The sequence below is a fragment of the Pristiophorus japonicus genome, chromosome 2 (assembly GCF_044704955.1).
Source record: "Pristiophorus japonicus isolate sPriJap1 chromosome 2, sPriJap1.hap1, whole genome shotgun sequence".
Taxonomy (NCBI): Eukaryota; Metazoa; Chordata; class Chondrichthyes; family Pristiophoridae; genus Pristiophorus; species Pristiophorus japonicus.
In genome coordinates, this window is record NC_091978.1 from 159505303 (window position 1) to 159511302 (window position 6000).

Consider the following 6000-nt stretch of genomic DNA (forward strand, 5'->3'; position numbering starts at 1 on the left):
ACTCCAGAGTGAGGAACAGGCCTTAGGGGCCGGCTTATATACAGTGCTCCCACAGGATGCTGGGATGCCTTCGGACTTCATGGGATGAGCTCCCTAGTGGTGGAACATAGGAGTGCATGCTTTACAGATGCACAACATCGCTCCCCCGCAAAGTCAAAGTGAAAACTATTTACAAGGTGAGGTGGTCGGGAGCCTTTCTTTCCCTGGTGGACTGCCTTGGTACAAATGTCTGTTCTGGTATGTTGGCTGTGCCCTCACTGGGCTGGCGTGTTGTTGGCCCTGCAGAGCTGCTAGGTGAGCCTGGCCCTGCTGGGCTGTTGGGCGTGATGGGTTTGATTTCCTGGTCCGGCGTGGTGTCGTTGATCCTTTGGGTGTGTGCTGTGGGCTCGAAAAAGGTGGTGTCTGCTGTGGGTTGTTCAGGGCAGTCTGTGAACCACAGCCTCGTTTGGTCCAGGTGCTTTCTGCAAAATTGTTCATTGTCTAGTTTGACTACAAACACCCTATTACCTTCTTTAGCTATCACCGTGCCCGCGATCCACTTGGGACCATGTCCATAGTTTAACACATACATAGGGTCATTCATATCAGTTTTTCGTGACACAGTGGCGTGACCATCATTTACATTTTGTTGCTGCCGCCTGCTCTCTACCTGATCATGCAGGTTGGGGTGAACCAGCGAGAGTCTGGTTTTAAGTGTCCTTTTCATGAGTAGCTCAGCCGGGGGCACCCCTGTAAGCGAGTGGGGTCACGTGCGGTAGCTGAGCAGTACTCGGGACAGGCAGGTTTGGAGTGAGCCTTCTGTGACTCGTTTAAGGCTTTGTTTGATGATTTGTACTGCCCGCTCTGCCTGCCCATTGGAGGCTGGTTTAAACGGGCTCAAGGTGACATGTTTGATCCCATTGCGGGTCATGAATTCTTTGAATTCGGCACTGGTGAAACATGGCCCGTTGTCACTGACCAGTATGTCAGGCAGGCCGTGGGTGGCAAACATGGCCCTTAGGCTTTCAATGGTGGCGGTGGTGGTGCTTCCCGACATTATTCCACATTCAATCCATTTTGAAAAAGCAGCCACCACCACCAGGAACATTTTACCGAGAAACGGGCCCACATAGTCGACATGGATCCTCGACCATGGTTTGGAGAGCCAGGACCACAAACTTAGTGGGCGCGTTGCTCAACTGAGCACATACGCTGCATTGCCGTACACAGGACTCTAAGTCAGAGTCGATAGCGGGCCACCACACGTGGGATCTGGCTATCGCTTTCATCATTACTATACCCGGGTGTGTGCTGTGGAGATCCGAGATGAACGTCTCCCTGTCCTTTTTGGGTAGGACCACGCGGTTACCTCACAACAGGCAGTCTGCTTGAATGAACAGCTCGTCCTTTCGCCACTAGAATGACTTGATTAGCTCTTGCATTTCAACGGGGATGCTGGCCCAGCTCCCATGCAGTACACAGATTTTTTACTAGGGACAGCAGAGGATCTTGGCTGGTCCAAGTCCTAATCTGGCGGGCCGTGACAGGTGATTTATCATTTTCAAACGCTTTCATGACCATCAAAAAGTCTGCGGGCTGCGCCATTTCCACCCCCGTGGTGGGCAATGGTAGCCGACTGAGAGCATCCGCACAGTTCTCGGTGCCTGGCCTGTGGCGGATGTATAGTTATACGCTGATAGCTCGAGTGCCCACCTTTGTATGCGGGCTGAGGCATTAGTATTTATCCCCTTGCTTTCAGCAAACAGGGATATGAGGGGCTTGTGATCGGTTTCCAGCTCAAATTTGAGGCCAAACAGGTACTGATGCATTTTCTTTACCCCGAACACACACGCTAATGCCTCTTTCTCAAACATGCTGTAGGCCCTCTCAGCCTTAGACAAGCTCCTGGAAGCATAGGGGACAGGTTGCAACTTCCCCGCAACGTTAGCTTGTTGTAATACACACCCGACTCCGTACGACGACGCGTCACATGCTAGCACAAGTCTTTTACACGGGTTATACAATACAAGCAGCTTGTTGGAGCATAAAATGTTTCTGGCTTTCTCAAAAGCAATTATTTGTTTTATTCCCCATACCCAGTTCTCACCTTTGCGCAATAACACATGTAGGGGCTCTAAGAGGGTGCTTAACCCCAGTTGGAAGTTACCAAAATAGTTGAGGAGTCCCAGGAACGACCGCAGCTCCGTGACGTTCTGTGGCCTGGGCGCATTCCTGATAGCCTCTGTCTTGGCATCTGTGGGCCGAATGCCATCTGCCGCGATCTTTCTCCCCAAAAACTCCACTTCTGTTGCCATGAAGACGCATTTCGACCTCTTCAGCCGCAGCCCTACGCGATCCAGTCGCTGCAGGACCTCCTCCAGGTTTTGTAGGTGCTTGGCGGTGTCCCGACCCGTGACCAATATGTCATCCTGAAAGACCACCGTGTGTGGTACTGACTTGAGTCGGCTCTTCATGTTTCTCTGGAAGATGGCTGCAGCCGACCGAATTCCAAACGGGCATCTGTTGTAGATGAACAGTCCCTTGTGCGTGTTGATGCAGGCGAGGCCCTTCGAAGACTCCTCCAGCTCCTGCGTCATGTAGGTCGAAGTCAGGTCAAGCTTGGTGAACGTCTTGCCTCCTGTCAGCGTCGCAAATAGGTCGTCTGCCTTAGGTAGCGGGTATTGGTCCTGTAGCAAGAAACGATTAATAGTTACTTTATAATCGCCACAAATCCTGACCGTGCCATCACTTTTGAGTACTGGAACAATCGGGCTGGCCCACTTGCTGAATTCCACTGGGGAGATGATGCCCTCGCATTGCAGCCTGTCCAGATTTCCACTCTCTCTCTTCATGTGAGGTATCGCTCGCGCCTTGTGGTGAATGGGTCGTGCCTCTGGGACCAACTGGATCCGCAACTTTGCCCTAGAAAAGTTTCCAATGCCTGGCTCAAAAAGAGAAGGAAATTTGTTAAGAACCCGGGTACATGAGGCCTCATCGATATGTGATAGTGCTCGAATGTCATCCCAGTTCCAGCGGATTTTGCCCAGCCAGCTCCTTCCAAGCATTGTGGGGCCATTGCCATGACAATCCAGAGCGGCAGTTCATGCACCGTGCCCTCGTAGGTGACCTTGACCATGGTGCTGTCCAGGACAGTGATAAGCTCTTTGGTGTACGTTCTCAGTTTTGTGTGGATGGGGCTCAGGGCTGGTCTGAATGCCTCGTTGCACCAGTCTCTCAAACATCTTTTTACGCATGATGGATTGGCTAGCGCCAGTGTCCAGTTCCATGGCTACGGGTAAGCCATTCAATTTTACATTTAGCATTATAGGTGGACATTTCATCGAAAATGTGTGCACCCCGTGTACTTCAGCATCTGCCTCCTCTCTCTGAGGCTCGAAATTGCTTTGATCCACCATGGACCGATCTTCCACTGACACGTGGTGGTTAGCAGTTTTGCAGAGCTTGCAGCTCGTCTGCAAGCTCGTTGGAGGTGCCCCATTGTTCCACAGCTCTTGCAAACATACCCTTTAAAGCGGCATGAATAGGCTGAATGGAAGCCTCCACAATGCCAACAAGGTGTGATTTGTGCATTCATCCTTTGTTGGGGACTCTGATTCATCTGGGTCACCTGAAGCCTGCTGGCAGTTGCAGACTCGTGGTTTCTGCCCTGTACATTTCTGCTCGCAAACACAGTTCCAGTTCATTTATGAACATTGCTAGCACTTGTGCGCTGAGAGATTTGTTTGGTGTTATCACTGGTGGACATAAACGCCTGTGCTATTGCAATGGCCTTACTGAGGGTCGGTGTCTCTACAGTCAAAAGTTTTCGTAGGATGGTCTCGTGGCCAATGCCCAGTACAAAAAAGTCTGAGCATTTGCTCCAGCTAGCCATCAAACTCACATTGTCCTGCAAGTCGCCTTAGCTTCCCGACCTTCAGATCGCTAACATGTGTAGAACCGATACCTCACCATCAGCACACTCTCCCTTGAGTTAAGATGCTCCCGAACCAGTGTATACAACTCCTCATATGACTTATCTGTGGGTTTCACCGGAGCCAGAAGATTCTTCATGAGGCTGTAGGTCTGTGCCCCGCAGACCGTGAGGAGGACCGCTCTCCTTTTTGCAGCGCTTCCTTCTCCGTCCAGCTTGTTGACTACAAAGTACTGGTTTAGCCATTTGCCATAGGCTTCCCAGTCCTCACCCTCCGAGAACTTCTCCAGGATTCCCACAGTTTGCTGCATCTTTGCGTTGGATTTGTATACTCGTCGCCAGTTATTGTGTTCCTAACACAGATGGGACTGCACACAGGGAGGTTAAAGTAACAGTGACCTCAGTCTTTAATAAGACGCTCCAGAGTGAGGAACCGGCCTTAGGGGTCGGCTTATATACAGTGCTCCCAAGGGATGCTGGGATCCCTTGGGACTTCAGGGGATGAGCTTCCTGGTGGATGCTTTACAGATACACAACAGGTAGCTGCATAAATGTTGTGGTGAGTGAAGGGCCAATGGCTGGACAGTTGGAATTTCATAAGTGAGTTGGGAAAGAGTTTTTTCACAGGCAGACAGAGAAGGAAGTAAGGTTGGGGGGTGGGGGTGGCGGGGGTGGGGGGGTGCGGGGAAGGCGGTGGGGCGGCAGGGAGGAAGATGTGGGTGGAGAGCGACACAAGGTAATGATCAGAGATGGACTCATCTGTGATTGACACGATGGGAGTAGCGAGACCATGTGAGATGGCAAGGTCAAAATGTTGGCCATGTATATGGGTTGGGGAGTTTACATGGAGAGATTTAGGAAGGATAGGAGGTTAGTGAACTCAGAGGAGAGAGAGAGCATGATGAATCGAAATGGAGGTTAAAATCACCGAGGATGAGAAGTCGATCAGCGCAGAGGCTGAGGGAGGAAAGCAGTGAAGACATCTTGGTGAAAAAATCTTTATGGTACTCAAGTGGGCGGTAGAGAACAAGAATTTTAAATGAGAGGTGAGAGGGGTGGAATAAGGCGAGATGCTCAAAGGAGGAGAAAGTGGCAGCGGAGTAGGAGGACAGATCAAGGTATGATTTGGTGATGGGAGCCCCACCGTCGCCGCAGTGGTCTGAACGGGGCAAGTGGTGGAAGGTATCGCTAGGCTGGAGGCTTCAGTTAGGGGTAAGGTGTCATCGCCCCTCAGCCAGGTTTCCGTCAAGGCCATGATGTCGATGCAATCATCCACAATAATGGCAAGGGCCTTGTTCACAAGTAAGTGGACATTTTGGAAGGAGATGCGGAGAGGGCCAGAGGTGGCTGCCCCACTGCCAGCATCCACAGTGTCAGCGCTGGGGGGGGGGCGGGGGGGGGCGTTGTGGGGCGGGGGGTAGTTGGACGGGCAGGAGATTGCCAAGACTAGTCCAGAGGATGCACTGGGCGGGTAGATCAGTGAGAAAGTAGGAAGGAACAATTGGGGTTGCTGCTTGAGAGGAAGCAGTAACAAGTGTCTCAATGGGCCCTTTGGAGGATGCCAAGAGAGGCACAGAGGGAAAGTGTAGGCTTATCTAAGAGGGAGTCAAGTCTGGAACGGCGGCAGGAAAATAGGATGGTCGAAGAGTAATGAAGGATTGGCATAGGGATTTTGGAGGGCAGAGTCCCCAAGAATGGAGAAATTAAAGGAGGCATGATGACAGGAGAGAGCAGTCAAGGAGGGCTAGACCGAAAAGAAAAAGAGGGGAAAAAAATGGAAATAGATGTGATCAGATCAGGTCTGGAGCAGCAGCCAAAATGCGTACATGAATGGATATGGAAAAACTCAAGTTACATAGGCCTGGTTATGTAGCAATTATTAGGATACATATTTCCTGATAATAACAGGGAATAGACAGGAGACAAGAGGAGAGAGTCCAGAGTTAAAGTCACAGGTCCTATGGAGGGATAAAGTTGACGTAAGTAGGGTGGAGTCGGCATGGAGCATTGACGAACTGTTGTCTATGTTCGGAGACAGGTGTAGTGGGTGAGTGAAATACAGAAGTTATTTGAAGGTGAGGATGGAGCTT